Here is a 20783-nt window from a genome sequence, read left to right on the forward strand (position 1 = left end):
TCTTAAATGTTGTCATAACAACAGTACACATACCTGCATATCAGCAAACCATAAAGCTCCTTGCTTTATATTTTTGGATAAACCATTAACTATTTTTTTAAACCCCACCCCAAGAATTAAGAAATCTCTATTTTCTCGCCGGGCGGTGGTGGCGCACGCCTTTAATCCCAGCACTCGGGAGGCAGAGCCAGGCGGATCTCTGTGAGTTCGAGGCCAGCCTGGGCTACCAAGTGAGTCCCAGGAAAGGAGCAAAGCTACACAGAGAAACCCTGTCTCAAAAAACAAAAAAAACAAAAAAAAAAAAACCTCTATTTGCCAGAGTAGTAATCTTCACTTGGAAAATGCACCCACAGCCTAAATGAGACAGACTGAATTTCTAAACATTCAGAAAACAGGACATTGTTATTATAAATCTACTTAGTGATTTGAAGAAACGCTTGATTTTATCTTAAAAGAAATATTATGAAATAAGACCAGATTAAGCAACAAAACCTTCTAAAAGTAAATTTACTGATGTGTCTGTTACTTTAAGTACTGAGGACACTGTGAACTTGGAGTCATATTCCCACAGACAGAGTTTAATTATAAATTATAAAATAACAGACTGAGGCTAGCATTTTTAATATAAAACTTAAGCATCATAATCTTTCTTTTTGAGAGACTAATATCTATTTCCATCTTTAATCTGGCTTTATTTCACCTTATTCTTATTTTTAATATAAATTGTATTTCCATTCCATTAGGAAGAAATGAATTTTGTTTTACTCTTAAAATGTCCACTGCAAAGATAAAAAGATCAACTCACTGAGTTGGAAAAGTCGGACACCTTATTTCCTCATTACATCTGCTCCAAACCATTTTCCTTCCATTTAACTGAGCTTCACAACCTCACCAAAGAGTATCAGTCCCAGTGTCAGAAACACCAGGCCCAGAGCAGCTGTCACACTCGGACCCTGTGCCCTTAGAAGTGACCTAGCCTTACATGAACACAGGTATGCACATGCACTCATGCACGCGCGCGCACACACACACACACACACACACACACACACACACACACACAGGAACACAAGCAGTGTACACATATGTATGCAGGTGCATATTTGCATTGCTACACCAGGCAATCCAACTGGGCCATGTGTGACATCTTTCTGAGCCACAGGCTTTCCTTCTCCAGAAAAGGAAAACAAGAGAAGTCTGGCTTTTACCATCTATGACACAAAGATGCCTATGATCCACAGAAATCCACAGAAAAGCTTATGCCTGCCATGCAGCCCTACACCAGTACTGGGGCTCTCAGAACTTGGAAGGGACAAGGCACATACAGAAAGCATAGAATATTTCTATGTGACAGAATATTCCATTCCTTTCTCAAGACTCTGTTATATAGACCACACACACACACACACACACACACACACACACACACTTAATTTTATTAATAATGCTTAACTTAAGTGTATACCCAAAGGGTCCTTCCTATTGTTTGAACCAACCACTTTGATGGGAACTGATTTGATAACAGAAATTTACAACTGATAAGGTTGCCCAAGTGACTCCTTGCCAAAGAACAAAAGACCTAGAAATGCTGATTACTGACTTCCTGGATTGTTCCTGGCTTGGCCAGGACTCTGGGGTTGAAAATGGAAATATATTAGTCAGCACCCAGGCTGCCAGAATCAGCCCAGGTCTCACTATGCTCCTCTGCCAGAGCCCTGATCCAGTGAGAGTCCCGCTCTGGACAGCACGAAGTGGCATGGCGCCTCCACACCTGATGAAAACCTATGCCACACTCCCTGCTATTGCTGCTCCACAGGAGACCCATGCCTGGCTTCACAGTACAGTCTTCCGTGGGACTGCAGGGTAAGAAGAACACGTCCACCTCTGCACTGCGCTTCTCTAGCGGCCCTAGTACTGACAGTTCTGTGCAAACCACCACCAACAAAAGGAAGCATTCATCTACGCTTCCCTGTACCGAGAATCTACTTTCTTCCCAGTTTGTCAGAGCTCACCCCCATAGGTCCTCCAAAGCCCAAGCAGGAACCACCACTGCCTATTCAACCCAGCCAGCCTGCTCCTCACACTTCATGGCTTCACCTGTCCTTTGCCCTTCGGCCAACTTGAGAACTCTGCCAAACCCTACTTGTACACCCAATGCTGCTGACCTGGAATGTGACCTCCCAGACCCTCCCCATTCCAAGTCCCTCCCATCATGGCTCATCCTCACCCTCCCCACTCGCCAATCTAACATGGATCCCTCCACTGTCAGTCTCTGTCCCAACCTTCTTTCCCAACCTCCCGATCTGTGACTGTTTTAACTAACATCTGCACACCTGTTACCTCACAGGGATGTGAGAACTCAGGCCACCTCTAACTTATACACTGATGTATCTCCAAAGCAGAGAATAAATGTTTGATTATCACTTGTTTTTGCTGTGTGTGTGTGTGTGTGTGCGCGCGTGTGTGTTTGGGTTAGAGGGTAACCTCATGTGTTGGTCCTAGCCTGCTTTTATCTTATTTAAGGCAGGGTCTCACTAGCTAGACTGAGAATTTCTGTCTCCCCGCTCCTTGTGGGAGCCCTGAGATTATATCCATGTATGCTATAGTGTCCAGCTTTCACATGGGTTCTGGGGATTCAAACTCTGGTCCTCGTGTTTGTGTAGCTAGTGCTTTACCTAATGAGCCATCTCCCTGGCCCTCAATCGTCACTTGTTAAAGTGATGAAGTCTCTCAATAAATCTGCTATGGAAAAAAGTTCATTCTGTGGGCATTTTTATTAGTTCTGTATGGGCCGGCAGCAGTACAAAACAGTTCTCACAGGCCTTGGGAAACATCCATTTCTAGTGTATTTATTCCTACTAAATACCCACCGCGGCTGGATCTGTTCACTACTGCAAAGCCTTGCTTACAATAGGTTTGTTATCAGCTGTTTGGAACTTGTAACAGTAATTGCATTAGCAATGACTGCTTGGTCCTCAAGTGACCCACTGAAATACTACTCTATTACCAGGGAACTTCTGAATGCCTACAGCATTCCAGGAACTGTTTGAAACACTCGGATTTCATCTCCTTTAAGCTCCCTGATAGTTCTGTGCATGAAGCATTTGTGTTCTTACTGATGGAGGAGTAGGGGATTAGCAACTTACCTAAAGTCATGCAGCCTGGAATTCTGAAGGGCAAAGTTCATGTTTTAGCCCCCTCCACTTGAGTCCCAGGAATTCCTCTCCCAGTTGCCAAGCTTTTCCTCCTTGGTCTGCAGCGTCCTCTCTCATCCCCGAAAGCCCTGAGCTATGCATCTCTGTGCTGTGGAATTCACAGTAAAGCCCATAATTACTCACCTCCCCTAGCTGAACAAAGACATAGGAACCCTTCCAAGATGCCAACACCTCTCTCTAGCTCTGAGAAGTGAGAAGGTCACCCAACTTAAATGTTCCACCCTGAGATATGGAAGGGAAACAATGTCCTAACTTTCCTACAGATGCAGAACCTAGAACTAACAAAAGACTGCTTGCTTATAACGCATAATCTGCATTACTAAAAAGCCAGAAAATGAAGAAAGTTGGATGGGAATTTCCAGAAGTAACCGGGGAAATCATTAAAGAGCCCAGCTAGCCAACAAGCTCCTGGTCCTGATTTTCCTGAGTTCCTTCCTGTTTCTGAGAGTGTGAAAGTGGATCCTGACTGTGCTTCTGGTGAAGGCAGGGAACAGGGCAAAGATGGAGGTCAGGCCTGGTGGGGAGCTGAGCAGGGGCACCTCTAAATCTACACAGTGGAGCAGACCATTGGGGCTGGGCTGCTGAACTTTAAAAATGCATCAGCGCCCTACTAATACATCCTGCTGGATATAATCAAAAAGTGTCTGAAGAATTCACATTCTTACTTGTTCTCAAGAGCTAAGCAGAAAGGAGAGGCCAAATTCATTAAAAAAAAAAAAAAAAAATTAAAAAAAAGCCATTGTAAAAAGCCAACATCTCAGTAGTAAAGATTCAACTGAAGAGTAAGAAAACTATACACTTCTCAAAGACCATGCTGATTTTGCTTATTTCCATGTGAACCACTTGGAGTAAGAACATTAAAAGAGAATCAATCACCATGGCCACAACTACAGCAGGGTCTGCACCACACCCTCACCATGCAAGCAAGGCAAGCTCATGAAAAGTGCAATAGCCACTGCTCCCCAGGCCTGGGTGCAGGCCTCTAATCCCAGCTACTCAGGAGCCCAGCCAAGACGATCACAAGATCACAGCTTGCCTGGGCTATCTAGTGAGTTGAGCATAGCCTGAGTAATTTAATGAGACTTTCATCTCAAAGGGAAAAATAAAGGGGGAGGGGTTAAGGTGGAATGAAGTTCAGTGGTAGAGGGCCTGCCTCAAATGTTCCATCCATCCTAGGTTCGGTCCTGGGTTGAGCTTAGACAGGTACAGCTATGGATTTAGTGTTTTACACAATCTCCAGATTACTGAGTCCATAGTTGTGTCTGCCCAAGCTCATTTCAGCAGGCAGGCTGGCCAGTACACAACACAGCTTCATTCAATCTGTAGGATTTTCTCAGTGCCGCCAAATACCCTACACCCTCTGTCTGGGGGACCAGACAGCTCAATTCCTAATGTTTGCCCTATCGGCATTTTCATTTCTCTCCTCTCTCTCTCTCTCTCTCTCTCTCTCTCTCTCTCTCTCTCTCTCACACACACACACACACACACACACACACACACACACACACACACACTTCTCCATTCAGAACTCATAACAAAAGCCCTTCAAAGGCTTAGGGGATATAGAAGATGAGCACGAGTCCACATTAAGAGCACTTGCTCTTTTGTAAAAACTGAAGTAAAATCTCAGTAGCCAAGAATACAACACTAATTAAGATCCAAACTGCGTAAGACAATGGGGAAAACCTTAGAGTGAAAGTTCTCCTTAAGACAGGCCATGAACAGGCTGTGGCCAGTCCTGGCAGGAGAGTTTACAGAGGACCCAGGAACACAAAGAGGCAAAACTAGTATGACTGACGAGGGCACATTTAGTCACGTGACAGGAAATATGTCTGAGCAAATAGAGGAGCAATTGACACAGGTCCCAGAATCCTATAGGGCCCACCTATGATGTGGTCGGTAAAGGACACCTGTGGTGGGAGGATCCTATCGAAGGACAAAGCACAACGGGAACTGTTACAGGCATGTGGATAAAATAGCTACCTTCAACTTCTCTGATTTGGTCTAAGACATGTAGGGAAAGTGACCAGGAACTATATTAGGGGAGGGGCTTCCACGCTCTCAGTATCACTGGCAGGCAAGGGTAAAGGTCCCTCCTGTTTGTGGTACTGCTAATACAATAAAAACCTCCTCAAAGTCTGAAATCCTTTCAAGCCAGGTCTAATTCATAAAGACAGCTATAAACCCAAGAAGGAACCAAAAGTAAACAGTGGCTTCAGCTTCTTAAGACAAACCACTGGGCATTCTTGAAGTACATTTTCTAGTCTCCAAAATACTCAACCTGTGCTAAAACTGGATGGACGGTAAATTAGCCTATTTCCTAGTGTAGTGACAATCAAGGATATTGTTAAGTACCGCATTTACGACTGTTTTAAATAGAGGTTCAAGTGGTCTTTTCATAGAAAACATTATTAGAACATACGATTATGTTGTGTAATTTTCCATCACAAACTGAGCCGTGCCTTCCACAATGGCCACAGAACCACTGGCATGTCTTGGGAGTCACTCCCACTAGCAAAGCCACAGCAGACAGAACACAAGCGTGGAGCTGTGCACATGACGACGATCTTGGCCATAACATGAGGTGTGTCAGGTGCAAAGCTGCTGTGTTCTTGCTCTGAGGAGACTGTGTGGAGTCTTCAAGCACCTTGTAATCACTAATTACAGCACAAAGGATGTAAATCAAAGAAATGAAAACATGATAAGCTGCTCCATTTTCAGGAGAGCAACCGCCATCAGATCTGGATTCCTGCCCACCCAGGACAAAAGCCCGGGAGCAGCAATCCTTTTAATGCTGCCTCAGCCACACAACCGCTGCCAGATGTCCTCTCTAAACCCAGGAGTAAGCAGAGTGTGTCCTTGCATTTCTGAAACCACTTCAACGTCCATCCATACAACCGTGAAGCGACACTCACGCCACCAGCAAATGACCCAGACACTAACCCACAGAGTGGCTGCCAGCTCTTGTCGGTCACTTCCTAGTCATGAAGGAATGGCATCATCACCACAGGACAGACATCCTCTTCTATGCTCTTGGGAGAGGAAAACATTCCACCTGGGCCAGAACAGAGATGAGGAAAAGGCAAATCCTGGCCCTGCATGCAAAAGCTCTACTCAGACCAATTCTTCCATCTGAAAGTCTCTCCACCTGCTACTAAAATAAAAAGGGAAAGCTTGAATCTCAGGATAGCCATAGAAAGGCCACATCGATCTGTTCGGTAAAAATTTGAAGGAATACAGTGTATTTCAGCTCCAATTGGGAATAGAGAGTTTTCCTTATAACACAACCTACTGAAGAAGGAATACAGGCTTACTGGGCATGTGCATTCCTCAAAACACACACACACACACACACACACACACACACACACACACACACACACACGACCAAAGACATTTAACTTTAAAAGAGAAATGATAATCATATAAAACTGGAAGAGAGAAACATGTGAGACAGACATCAGCTTGTTACTAAGCCCATATGAAAACAGGCTTGTGGGGCTGATTTATAGGAAGTGAGAGGGACTCTTCTTCCATCATGAACAGAAAATATGCAAATGGAGGGTGGGGCCCAGGACCAGGCACAAGAGTTAAAGGTCAGCAGGAGGAACTGACAATATTGGCCTTTACATGTCTCACCTGTCGGTGGGAAGATTATCTGACTAGAGGGAATGAGACGGGGAAGAGAGGAGAGAGTGAAACTCCAGAATTATGACAGACAGACAAAGTTGAAAGGCTTTGTGCAGAGTGTGCACCAAGGAGGGAGAGGTCTCACTTCTAGGCTGCACTGAGGCCCTCAGAGGCGGGAACAGGATCTCACAGTTACCAAGCAACTTTCTCTGGCAGGGCTCAGCCATCTAGGGAGAGGCACAGGTGGGCAGGGATGAGGATGGGAGAGATGCCACGGTGTTAACAGGGCACAGATGGAACAGAAACATGCGGAAGAGCAGGGCCAACCCCTGGAGAGAACAGGAGGAAAGGGTGGTAGGAGAGTCCGACAGTCCCTGGAATAACCCGTCCTAAGTGAAGCACACACAGGCCCAGCCAGCCAGCCCATAAGGTCTCAGAACCTCAGATGGACCACAGGATAGGGGCAGAAAACGAGTGAACACAGAGCAAGAGAGAAAGTGTGAACACGGGACAGGAGAAGACACGCAGGACAAGCCAAGAGAGTGACATAGAAAGGCACTCAAAACAAGGACTGGCCACCTTGCAGGAACACTCTGCTACTGGAAATCAACCATCTGACCACAAAGGGACAAGTGGAGTACTCAGAAGGCAAAACTCTGCAACTTAGTGACTTCAGATGACATAAGGCCAGAACAAACGATGCAAAACAAACTGTCGCCAAAGCAGGACCAGCTACGACCATCCCAGCCCCATAACGTGCACGCACCATCACTCACACAGCAAGTAAGATTCAGTTGTGCAGGAAGACCTCACTCTGCTAGAAAGCAAATACGCTCTGTGCCAGTTCACTGAAATCTATTTACAGAAGCAAACATTTGTCCCTGGTGAAGTAGCTCCCTCGCTCTGTGACAATACACCTTATAGCTGAGGGGTCAGACCTCCTCGGAACCCTGTATGGATGCCACCCTCAGCTCAGCGTTCACACCGCTTCACCATCTGACACATGCTGAGTCTATATTTCTACTTATAAACACTACCCCCAACTGCAGAAGGCTGTTCTAACCTGCCTTGCAATGTCCCCCCATACCTGGAGCACACAGATTCCAGGGCCTATCAGAAATGTACACCTCAGGGTGTGCTCATGATGTCACAGCTCACTTAAATTGTGGACTTTCCTATGGAATCCAATCACAGCAAGGGGAAAACTATTCTTGAGCTGTAGGCCCAGTTCTAATTATTATGTGTACCCTGGGCTAAAGGGTTCTCTTCTCTGAAACAGGATAGACTATTATTGATAAACTATTAGAATATTAGAAAACATTAAATTTACATCAAAGCAAAGAATATAAAATTATAACTGCAGAGTCCTACACAGGAGTTGATTTTAGTGAAAGACAAGGGTGCTTTATCTCCTACCAACCCAATAGTAGGTTACAGTCACCAGGCATGCCCAAGATTACTAATGGCTCTCCCAATGCACTGTGGAGTTGAGAGGCTCCATAAGAGACCCTGAACACAATGCTGCCTGGCTCATTATCTGATTCTGTCAGATTCCTCCTGAGTGTGTCACTGTGGACGTGTGGGATTTTCAAAACCAACTACGCCCATGAGTTCATCTGTTCTTCCTGCCTCTCCTCTCATCCTTTAAGCCCTCTCCCACACAGGAAACACTGCATAGCTACAGTGTGGAAGGTCTCCCAAGACCTGCTAGACACGGGTAAAGTAATTCAGTGCTAGTGTGCTCAGTAAAAATAATAATGCAGTGTACATGCAGATAGAGCACATACATAAAATAAATAAATCTTTTAAAAGTATTTTAAAATAATAATAATAAAGTAGAAAAACAATGAAAATGAAATTTAAAAACCCAATTCACTGAGAACATATCTAGTAAGGTACACAACATACAAATATACACACACAGAGACACACAAGTGAATATACAACCCTTCTCCAAAAATCTTTTACCTAGCCTGTAACAAATGGTTAACTGGGTAAAACTACCTTAGGCATCTTAATGTAAATACCCCTGGTTGAATCTGTAAGAATGAATCATTTGTTACAAACACATGGTAGATAGAACTTACTCAGTATCTCAAAGGCAAGCCATGGTTTTTGCTGCTCTTGTTTTTATCTGCTCACTTCTAAGTGATCCACAGACTGGTAGCTATGTGGCTGGGGACAATGGCATTTAGGACACTCTATACATGCACTTGCTGAGTTCTGTTCTGAGTTTCTACAACTCAAAGGTCACCATCGTCATCCAGACTTCAGGACAGTAGTTGGGGATGACCACAAAGACTTTGCTCTTTGCAGTAAATCAAACTAGCAGGCTATTATTCAGTGACTGAAAATTGACCAACACAAGACACAGAAGGAAAAACTTAATATAAAGGCCGCTAATAAATCACTTAGTACACCCACAGGAAAAGCAGGAGGTAACTGTACCCATAAGTTTACAGGAAACAAGGAAAATGAGATTATGCGAAACTTTAATAATATTACATTATACATTTCCCAGTGTATCTCTCCCTTAAAACAAGTCACCTATGGTCCTTTAAATTCTTCATGAAGTTAAGAAATTCCATTCTAATTCGTGCAGAATTGGTTACAACTAGCCAGTAGCAGGAAGTATGAGTCTAGGTCCATTTTTATCCCAGAGATCAGAACAGTCTACAGCCAGCCCTCTGTGCCCCATCTGTGCTCAGCAGGAGAGGAAATATGACATTCTATACCCTCACTGCAGCTTCATGGTGGCCTTTCATGGAAACAGACTTGGTTGGCCTTTGTCATAAGTCGCTACTCAGAGTAAATTATCCACAGGAATCAAGAGAGAGTGGTAAAAGGCACAACTTCTTGCATGGGACAAAGTAGGAGCCAACACTTCCAACGTTTCTGTGTCAGGCATTTATACCACCCTGTACTAGGCCTCACCTGCTAGAAAACTTCCCAGTGGAGAGCCAAGAAAACTCAGCAAAGAAAATGTGCTGTGTGGCAGCCTAGATACCAAGCAAACAGCCACAAGGAGGGTCACACAGGCGCACACTTTCACAGTCATTCCCTGATGGTAGGAAAGCATTTTACAACAACTCCAGCCATGTGTGGTGGCACACACCAGTAATCCACTCACTGCCTTCGAGGCAAGAGCAGGGTACCCAGGCTGGGTGCCATAGCTCAGCTGGGGCTGCATAGCAAGAGCCTTCCTCAACTCCCCTCCAAAAAATATAAACCCTGGCATAGATGACCCACATCTATGCTTCATAATACAATAGAAATTGCATCACACAGACACACATTTTCTACCGAATTTTATGTTTTAAAGTGCATTTGTAGCCCACCTTGGAAAAATAATGAGATTCAGCAACAGGTAAAGGAACAAGCAATATGTGCTGTCTGCATACAATGGAATATTATTCAACCAGAAAAAGGAAAGGTCTGACCCATGCTATGACCTGGATGAAACTCGAGAACAATAGGCTCAGTGGAATAGGTTAGTCACAGAAAGGCACACATTGTACCACTCCACTCATGCGAGGCCCTCCGTGTCGTCACACTTCCAGAGCAGAGCACTGGCAGCCAGGGGTGGAGGAGAACAGGCCAATTCGATTGTTTACTGGATACAGAGTTCTGGTTTCAGGTGATGAACTGTGGCGGTGCTGGGTGCACAGGACTGAAGTACTTGATGCCACCAAACTGCACACCTGAGGCTGTGACACATGAGATGGCTGGGTGGTAGGAGCATTGGCAGAGCAAGCCTGAAGACATGAGCTCAATCCCCAGAACCCAGTGAAGATAAGATGGAAAGTTGACCTCTGACCTTCACGCCGGAGCCATGAGGGGCTGGCAAGACAGCTCAGTGGTTAAGAGCACTTGCTGCTGCTGCTGCTGCTGCAGAGGACCCAAGTTCTGTTCCTAGCTCCCATATTAGGGGTGGAGGGATGCTCAGAACTATCTGTAACTCTGGGGATATGATATCCTCTCCTGGCTTCCACAGGCACCAGCACATATGTGACATACGCTCACACAGACATACGCACATGCACATGAATAAAAGATAAAATGCTGGATGGCGGTGGTGCACACCTTTAATCCAGCACTCGGAAGGCAGAGCCAAAAGGATCTCTGTGAGTTCGAGGCCAGCCTCGTCTACAGAGTGAGATCCAGGACAGGTACCAAAACTACATGGAGAAATCCTGTCTCGAAAAACAAAACAAAACAAAATGTTTAAAAATAAATATTTTTTTAAAAGTATTTTCTCTCTAAAGGTACGCTGCTTTGATACCCACGTTTGCTCTTCAGCTCACACAGTGTGGCAGCTTCCACCAGGATTTCTGCTGGATCCCAGCTGCAGAGCCCTTTAAGCTCAGATTATAACCTGTGCTTATCACAACACATATCCATGCTGGCCATGCTGGGCAAGAAGGAACAAAAAGCCAGAAGTCTTTACTAGTCATCAATAGCTTTCCATTCACACAATGCTCCAGAAGTAAATGAGCCACTTTTTCTCCTAAACATCTCTGGACAGTTAATACTTCTGTGACTGCAGCAAGTCAGGAGTTACATTTATTTAAAATCATTTTTTTTTTTTTTGGTGGGGGTAACACTCATTTACAAATGGCTCCTAGTCAAAACTCTTCCCATCTGGATAGTCCTAAAGCCGACACCTACGCTAACATTTAATAAAATGTCCATACTAATGAGGAACAGTTCAAAAAGCAAAATGGAACATCTTCATTTCTAAGGTTTAAAGATTTTGTTAACTTGAAGTATCACCCAGCTTCCTTCAAGACACTGACCTCAAGCTCCCCGACCTGAGGGCAAATGTCTGGTCTGGTATCATGCAGAGGATGCCTGCCCTCATTTAGGAGTTTAATACATTCCACCAACTCAGTCTGATTTTACTCATCCGTCTTCACTTTGCCAAAGCTTTTCCAGTAATTTCCTCAATGTTAAAAATACAGTGAAGAAAATTCTAGAATAAACAAACTCCTTCCCTTTTGTGTTTGCATGTTTCCTTTGATGATTCTGAAATAATAATGGTTTATAAATATGACAAGTCTTCACTGAGGGGGGGAGTCCATCATCTCAGAGTTGCTGAAGAGATGGGAGCTTGCCAAACTGTTCACTTTCTAGTCCTGTTTATAAAGTAAATCCCAGCAGCCCTAGGTACTTATTTCCCAGTCAGGAAACCATTCAGAAGGCAAGAAAACTAGGAACTATACTTTCATATACAAGAAAAGAATCATTTGGCAATTTCTGTTACAAAAAGAAATTGTAACCACTGGGGTTAGAGAGATGGCTCATCAGTTAAGAGTGCTTGCTGCTCTTCCAGAGGCCCAGAGTTCAGTTCCCAGCACCCACATGTGGGGGAAGGCTCATAACTGCCTATAAATCCAGCTCCAGGGGATATGATACCCTCTTCTGGCTTCTGCAGGCACCTGCACTCATTTGATCACACACACACACACACACACACACACACACACACACACACACACACCTTTCAATAAAGAAAATTACGACTATTATAGGAGAGATTAAAATGAAGGGACTGGGCAGATGGGAAACCTTCTCATCTCGCCTGATAAAGCACTGCTAAGGGCTGAAGGTAACAGGATCCAAACTCTACCCAGAGTGTGTTCACTGAACTCATCTGCAGTTCATCGTCACAGCAAGCAATCATCTCTCAACCAGACTCCCCAGAAAGGACAGAACGTTTTCATTTAAATTCAGGCAAAAATAAGAACTCTGATCACATGTTTTCTTTTAAGGTTGTTATGGTTTGAGTCTGAAATGTCCCCCACAGGCTCATATGCTTGAACATTTGGTCCCCAGATGGTGGCACTGTCTGGAGAAGTTGTGGAGCCTTCACAGTGTGAGGTTCAACTGTGGGAAGCAGGTCACTAAATGTGGACCTTGTGGTTCTGACTCCCAGAGCAAATGCAGCCTCACACTTTCACCTCCCAGGGCAAAGCCACTCATCATACCATGCCTTCCCCATCATATACAGGCTGCAATCCCTCTGAAACTGTGAGCCAGAACACACCTTATGTCCCTTAAATGTCTTCTGTCAGGGATTCTACCCCAGCAACAAGAAAAGTAACTCATTCCAAGACAGTATCAGAATTATAATGGAAAAAAATTAGGTTATTTCCCTATTAATTTCCATGGCACCTCCAACACAAGCATCTGGAAAATGTCTACAGTGTAGTAAGGAGCAAATAAACTGATTTTTGTAAATTGTTTCCTTAATTTTCAGCTAAAATAGTTATCATTTGACACATCAACTTTAAAACCTAATTCATTAAAGTATAACTCCCTCCTAAGTGGTTTGGGCATTTAAGTATCACTTGTAAATGGCCACAACAACTGATGGGATTCCAGGGACAGGAGAAGGTACTATGTCATCAAGCAGAAAATCCCTCTGGAAACAACAAAAACTGTGAACCATGTGTTACTATTCAGAAGCCAGGTTTCTGACTGCCCTGGAATATAGAAAGAACATTTACCTTTGAACGGTAAAGTAACTAAAAATTTCACAATTGGAATAAGTCAGGTAAAATCTGTGAGAGCTGAATGGCACTTTGATGATTTACCAGCATCAACCTCCACACTCAGCCTGTGACAACCCCAAAACTGCTACCCAGAGCATAGCCAAGCAACACGAAGTGTACCCATGCAAACACAGGCATTCCTGTATTTCAGTCCTAGTCTCTGAAGTGAAAAACACAAGAGCAAGACAATTTCAAATTCAAGTTGGGCTAGGCTTATTTTTTAAAGCCCAGAACTTGGGGGACTGAGGCAGGATTACACGTTTGAGGCCAGCATGCACTATATATCAAGACCTTGTATCAAAACATTGAGGAGTAGGGATATAACTCAGTAATGGAGTGTTTGCTGAGCATAGGCAAGGCCCTGGGTGTGGTGGTCACACTGCATGGAAGAAGTTTGTCTGCAGGGCTTGAGATGGCTCAGCTGAGTTCAAATCCCCAGCATCCACGTAAAAGCGAGGTTAGTAGGTCATTAGGAATGGGCCCTCATGGTTATGCCCACCTGTAGTTTGGTCCTATTGCTCTTATGTGTGTCCGATCCCAGTGACCCACCAGCAAGATGAGAGGTAGACACAAAAGAATCCTTTGAAACCTGAAGCCAGCTGGCCTGAAGAACACCGCAGAGAAAAAGAGAGCCTGTCTCGAGCAAGGTGGAAGGTGAGGACTGACACCCAAGGTTGTCCCCTGACCTCCACATGGGCACTATGGTGCACATTTGCCCACATAAACACATGTATGCACACACATATACACATAGACATACACATATTATATACAGCAGCTACACACACACACACACACACACACACACACACACACACACACAAATTACTCAGTGTCCCATATTAGGACATAAAATTATTTTAAACACTTTGTCATTCCCTAAATTCTTTTCCAAGAAGACTAACAGCACTATAAATGTTGAGTTATGCATCTAAATTAAGTCAGATATACAAGGACATAAATAAGAATCAGAAAGTCAAAGCACCCAATGCATGGAACAAGTAAAGTGCCACTCATCAGAACTAATGTAATTTCTAGGTCTGAGTGCTGACTGCATTAACTGCTTCCTGGTGTCTAGGACCAAAAACTTACATATTTTTCATTCTCAAGGAAAAAAAATAGCATCCAACTTTCACAAGGGAAAGGAACAAACATCACTGCATGCTTGTCTAGAAGATGCTTCCCACATGGCTTAGATGAGGAAGGAAGAGGAACAGTACAGACAATACCCTCATTCATCCACACACATACAAGTGCAATGAGCACATGGCTAGTTCCTATCTTTAAAAAGCTGTTAAAGGCCAAAGGTTCGGATTATGCCTGGTCCTCAATCCACTGCTTCCAGAATCCTAACTTCACACCAAAATGGATCTCGAAATACTGTATTCTGCAGAATCGTCTCAAATCATTTCCTTCTGCACACTTATTAAGACAGAGGAGTATGCAGCTATCCTCAGAGATGAAGACCTAGGGAAGTCCTGCTGCGCTGACTAGTGTGAGAGGAGGTCTCCCAGGCTGAAGGACACCCCAGACTCCAGCTAAGGAACACACCAGGTTCCTGTGCCTGGGCAGGGCGAGCTTGTAGGCTAGAAGACTAGAAGATAGGGAGGGCCTAGAATAACAAGAACAGAACACACATTATCTATGATGCACTTGATAAGGTTTGAGGACAGAAAATAAAGCAGTTGAAGAGGGACTGAGGCCTCTGCAGGGCTCTCCAGAGAGGGATCTAGGGGACCAGAAAGGCCTAGGCAAGTACAAGAAAGGACATTAATGGAAATGAGATCAGGGAGGGACAGGGGAGCCTCCAGACTCGGACTCATTCTTACATGTGAAGAACTAACCTTAACCCTAAACCCGTTTCTTGTGATGCATCTTTATACATAGACCTAGATGTTCCTGGGGACATCTACCTCTGATGTCACTGCAGGTGACCACCCCAGTAAGTGTTAAAATTGATATCCATTTGGTAAAAGACATACTGTGTAAGGTCTCATACTGTTTACAACTGTGGAAGATGTCTGTCCAGGTCAACCATTTCAATTCTAGCTTACTGCTGACAGATCCCTGGTGACTCTTCTGGTTGTGGGACAGTAGAATAAACCTGTCCTCACAATCAAGAACACTGTCATTTTCTTGTGTATATTACAGAGATCTGGGTTTGGAGGGGTAGGAGGGTAGGACATAGTGCTCAGCTTCAAAATACCTGTGACTTGCTGTCCCCATAAATGTAAGTCAAGTTCCCAAAAGACTTGCTCTGACATGAACAGAAAGCAGACCACGTCCCCAGGAGAGCCTAGCCTAGAGAACAGGGCTTTGCAGTACATGTCCTCAATAACAAACACACCCAAAGTTGTCAGCTGTTCTACTGAGTGCTCACTCTACACAGGCAGGCTGCGGGCCAGCAACTACATTACTGCAAAGCTCACTGAAAGGGACGCCATTCCTCTTCTCCAGCTTAGTGGTAAGGTCACAGACTCAGGCAGGCACTTCACTTGCCTACTGAACTGCAGACCCAGAGGAGGACCCAAGCGGTGGAATTCTAGGGCCCATCCTCCCACTGTATTTTAAATTGAAAGAACTGGAAAGAAAAAAAAAAACCTGTTCACAAGGCAGAAGTTCCCCCAGGAAAAGAAGCAAAGATAGATCTTTTCCCTGGACCAGTAAGAGAGGAAGGGTCTCACTGAAGATCCAGAGGCAGATGTACGCAACCCAGAACTGAATATACTGCAGGACATCTACCTGTTGATAATAAGTGACAAGTGATGCGAAATGCAGAACCCCAGGACAGACCACAGAACTCTGCAAACAGGATATGGGTGCACCTTCCTGAGCATACACCACCCACTCCCCAGCTGCTCTTCTAGATTTTAGTGTTTTGATCTGTGTTATCACAAGCTTGTTGCATGACTCTCCAGCTGTCTTTTGTTTGGGGTTATTTTTTTAGAAAGTGGTCAAGGAACTTGTGGTCAGACCCATCACTCCACCCAAATCATAAAGATAGGGTGGGTGGAGACCGAAGACTCACTTGCAGATATCAGCAGCCAGGGAGGAAAAAGAAAAGTTTGTGCTAGAAGCAAGCTACAGAGGGAAAGAAGAAATCCAAGTCCATCTGATTGCTAGAAAGATCTTCTGCATTTCAACCTTGCTGGGACACTCCCTGCCATCACAAAGTCACTTCTTAGGAGCCAGGGCTGGAAATAGCACTCGGTGCAGGATAGTGCTTTCTCCCTAAGAGGCCCATTGCTGTGACTGTCCTTAGGGAAAAGGGTTCTAAGTTCAGGACATGTGGAACAAAAAACGATAGAAACATAAGAGTAAATGTCACCTTATAAGGGAATCCCCAGCTTCCTGCTGACCAGAGCTTCTGACAAACACAAAGACTAGCGGAGGAGAGCAAACAAGGTTCACTCAGCCCCACGGCGGTGGTGATAAACAGTGAATGTCACACCTGAGTACAGGCAGAAGCTTAGTGTTAGGTGCCCAGCTGCAGGAAGCAGGACAGCCCTGCAGGGGATTCCAAATTCGCACAACAAGGTCCCTGTCCTGTTTCCAGACCTGGAGGACTTCGGTGCATAATCAAGTGAACACAGGCACAAGCCAAGGTGGGAAAGCTCGCATGGCCCCCATGGAACTGTTTTCTCATCCCACAGCACTCAGGCTCCGGGTCTTTCATCCCACTTCACCATGAACAAAGTCATCTCAGGCACAACAACGGTCTACATGTGGTGGCCTCCAAATAAAATGGTTCAACTCAAAACTCACTCTTGATTCCCAAAGAGAGACAAGGAACACAAGCATGGAGGCTCTCTCTGCATGAAGATCAGCAACTCTGAGGACCCCAGATCCCTCCCATTGATGTTACTCGTCATTCCCACTTTTCAACAGTCAATAAAAACAAGGCTTCAGAAACTAATTCTCATCAGGCTGGAAAGTAAAGAAGGCTCACCCTCCTTCCTCTCTCCCCGTCTCCTTTTCTCAACAGTCCTAACCAGCAACACCTCAAGGGGCCTCTGTGCTCCTAGGAGCTCCCAGGAAAAGAGACCACAGTCCCCTAAGAGACTCCAGAAGAGGTACAATAACAAATACCGTGACGTGTGATGTCCTGAAGTTTCCAATATTAGCTGAGCAAACAGTTGGTCATCTAAAACAAACCCAGAGAGGAGAGCTCAGAGAACGACCACGCACAGTGTCTTTTAGAATTCAAACAGTCAATATGCAGAGGGAACAGCCAGGGCTCTCCAATGACAAGCAAACTGTTGGCCCAACATAGAAGCCCTATGGGACAAATCTTCACGCAGTAAGCATCTCTCTGCAGCCACATGCATATAAGCCAGGGGGCTGTACTATCTGCCATAGCCACAGCACTTTTCGAGTGGATGAAGGTCTGTTAGTAACTATACCTAGACTAACCAGTCAAGACAGAAGAAATACTGACCTTTTCCGAAGGTTCCTTCCCTGTTCTCCACCTGCCACTAACAGGTGACGCTGGGTCCTGCTTGCTTGAGTGTAGTGTTACTCTCAACCGGCAAACAATTCTTAGCTACCAGGCCCCCATGAAACAACAAACACTCTGGGTAAGAGTTGCTGTTCAGCATCACTGCCCACCCTGGGTTTGGGTAACCTGATCTAGTGGCTTTCTCGTGTGCCAGATTCCTGCCTACACCAGCACTGTTACTTCTACCATTCCCAATCCTTCACCTCCACATCCATCGTGGACCCCTGAAGACCGACCTTCTCTGCAGAACACTTTCTTAATCCTAAGAATCAACCTTGCCACCTTCCCAGAGAGTCTAAACCACTGATCAAATGTTGTCTCACCTAAAATTCACCCTTTTGAACCCTACCCAAAATGCAATGATATTTGGATGTGGAACACTGGGGAGGTAATACATACTCAGAGTAGAGCCCTTCTGATGAAATGCATACCCTTAGAGGAGGGGCAGAGGAAAGCCATTTTATTTTACTTTTCCTCTCTGCCATGTCAGGATACAGCAAGAAGGTCATCTATAAACCTGAATGCAGGCCCTTCCTAACACTGAACCTGCCAGCACCTTCATCTTGGCCTTCTCAGTCTCCAAACTAAGACGTGAATGTCGGTCACTTAAGCCACTCAATATCTAGCAGCCCAAACTAACAGCCATCCACATGTTTCTGCCCAGAGGTGTCCCCTCCATTCGCCAATTAGATTTGGTGCTGGATAGTTTTATATCAATTTGACACAAGCTAAAGTCATCTAAGAGGAGGGAACCTCAATTAAGAAGATATCTCCATGGGATCGAGGTTATAGGTTGATGGGGAAGGCCCAAACCATTGTGGGTAGCCCTGTGTTCTGTGGGGGAGTGGGGCGGGCAGGCCATGGGGAGCAAGCCAGTAAGCAGCACCCCTTCATGGCCTCTGCATCAGCTCCTGTGTGGGGCGTTTACCCAACCACCCCCACAGTTCCCCAGAGTTTTCTTGAGTGCGAGCAGCAGGAAATATTAGATAGAAGGATTTATTGCGGAGAGTATCGCGGAGATAAACAGATAGAAAATAAAGGATAGCCTCGAGAGGGCCTGGAACCTATTCCAACGGGCCCCGACTGCCTCTGCCCCAGGGTTTTTATAGAGACGCCAAGGGGTGGAGCAAAAGACCTCCTCCCCCAGCACAGCCAAGTGCAGACCATCTCAGACACCTGCACTCAGGCCCGTGGTCTAATCATCCTCTATGTGGACCTGCTGGGTAAAGCCACGAGGAACCCGAGAACGGGCTCCCACAGGTCCCCCTTTCTTAATATATAAAAAATAACTATTAATGGCTTACAGCAATCTCCATAGTTGTTACACCTCCTAATATGGGAGTAGAGGATGATAAAGATGGCATTTCTCTTTTGAATTAGGTCCAAGGTGACTACAGCAGTCTTAGCTGCCTCAAACCCTTTCTAAGCCAAAAACTCTTAAGGCGACTACAAACTTAAAGAATCCCTTAGCTTCATCATTACCATTAACAAGTTAACATAAATATTGTTATACATAGTCACAATTCTCTCAATCTTACAACTCAAAGCAAACTCTTAACAGAACCATTTGAATTAGCATATATGGTGCTAAATATAGTTAACAATTTTCTCCGTCTTATAACTTTAACTCAATCATTTGAATTTTCTTGCTAACAGAACATAGGAAAAACTTCGATGTATTCACATCAAACTTAATATTTCCTTAACTCCACAAAACCAGGGTGCATTAATATCAATAGGGTAAATATAATTTCTGCAAACATAATTCAACCTCATAACTCCTCCTTTTCTTTATAATTTTTTAAACAAAATCTAAAACCTAGTTAGAAGAACCCAAACTCATACAATTCCTACAAACCCATATTGAAAAGCAATCTTCTCAATCTAACCATTAACACTTTGAAAACTTAGCAAAACATCCAAAAGCAGTTTCTTAATAAAACTCTTTACACTTTAAAAGTAGTCTCTTAATATACCCCATTTGCATTTCTTACTAACAAAAACATGACATTAATCCCTCAAACAACTTTTGAAATTAGACTAAGGAATATTAACTCTCCCCCTTTTCTTTATAATTTAAGCAAAATCTCAAGCCTAGTTAGAAAACCCAAACTTCTGTTTAAACAGTTCCGTTTGTAACACAAACCAGTTCCATAAGTAATTCCATTTTACATAAACAGTTCCAAAAAACAATTCATGAATCACCAATTAATAAAGCATATATGCATACACAAAACTGCATCTTGACTCTAGGTAGAAATAAATTTCTTCATTTAAACAGTTCCATTTTAACCCAATTCCAGCAAACAGTTCTAGGTCATTACTATGAATAAACTCAAAACTGTCCCATTGCAATGAAATCTCTACTGTTCATTTCATTTCTTAAGTCCCAAAATTCACATGATAAATTCTGGTACGAGCCTTCCAAATATGAAGAAATCCATAACCAAAATCTTTGTAGTTTTATCTCATTTTAAGTTCAAAAAGTTCAAACAAGAAATAAATTCTAGTATCAGGCTTTCACTTCCAAATATGAAGAGATGGTTTTCAACCAAAACTTTTTGCCGTTAACAATTTTACTTCAAACAAGCGTCTCTGCAACTTTTGTTCTCACAGACAGAGACCTTTTTAGGTACAGTAGTATTCTAAACCGCACCGTTTTTGATGTTAGCTCAGGTTTTTCTGTGTTGCGTTGATTTTCCATGAATCTCAGCTGCGGATGCCTTGTGCTGGTTCTGGCGTCCGCCATTCTTAGCTTCTTAGCAGCTTCTGGAGCTTTTGAAAAACCGCTCAGACTGCCTGCTTTGCAGTCTGCTAGGACACTAACTTCTGTATGTCTCAGGTTCTTTCACCATATACATTAAGAATAGACTCACACTTAACATT

The 20783-nt window shown here is 44.1% G+C and overlaps 1 protein-coding gene across 5 annotated transcripts in view; it reads right to left on the bottom strand.

Annotated features, from left to right (window-relative positions):
* Fam107b (family with sequence similarity 107 member B) overlaps positions 1 to 20783 on the bottom strand; it is a 220630-nt gene that overhangs the window by 32932 nt on the left and 166915 nt on the right. For 2 of the 5 annotated variants that reach the window (XM_059263578.1, XM_059263576.1), the window contains exon 2: positions 17489 to 17543. The exons of the other annotated variants lie outside the window; for them this stretch is intronic. The gene's annotated coding sequence lies outside the window, so the exon portion shown is untranslated. The remainder of the gene's footprint in view (positions 1 to 17488; positions 17544 to 20783) is intronic. 5 annotated transcript variants of the gene reach the window in all.

This window comes from Peromyscus eremicus, chromosome 5, assembly GCF_949786415.1.
Source record: "Peromyscus eremicus chromosome 5, PerEre_H2_v1, whole genome shotgun sequence".
NCBI lineage: Eukaryota > Metazoa > Chordata > Mammalia > Rodentia > Cricetidae > Peromyscus > Peromyscus eremicus.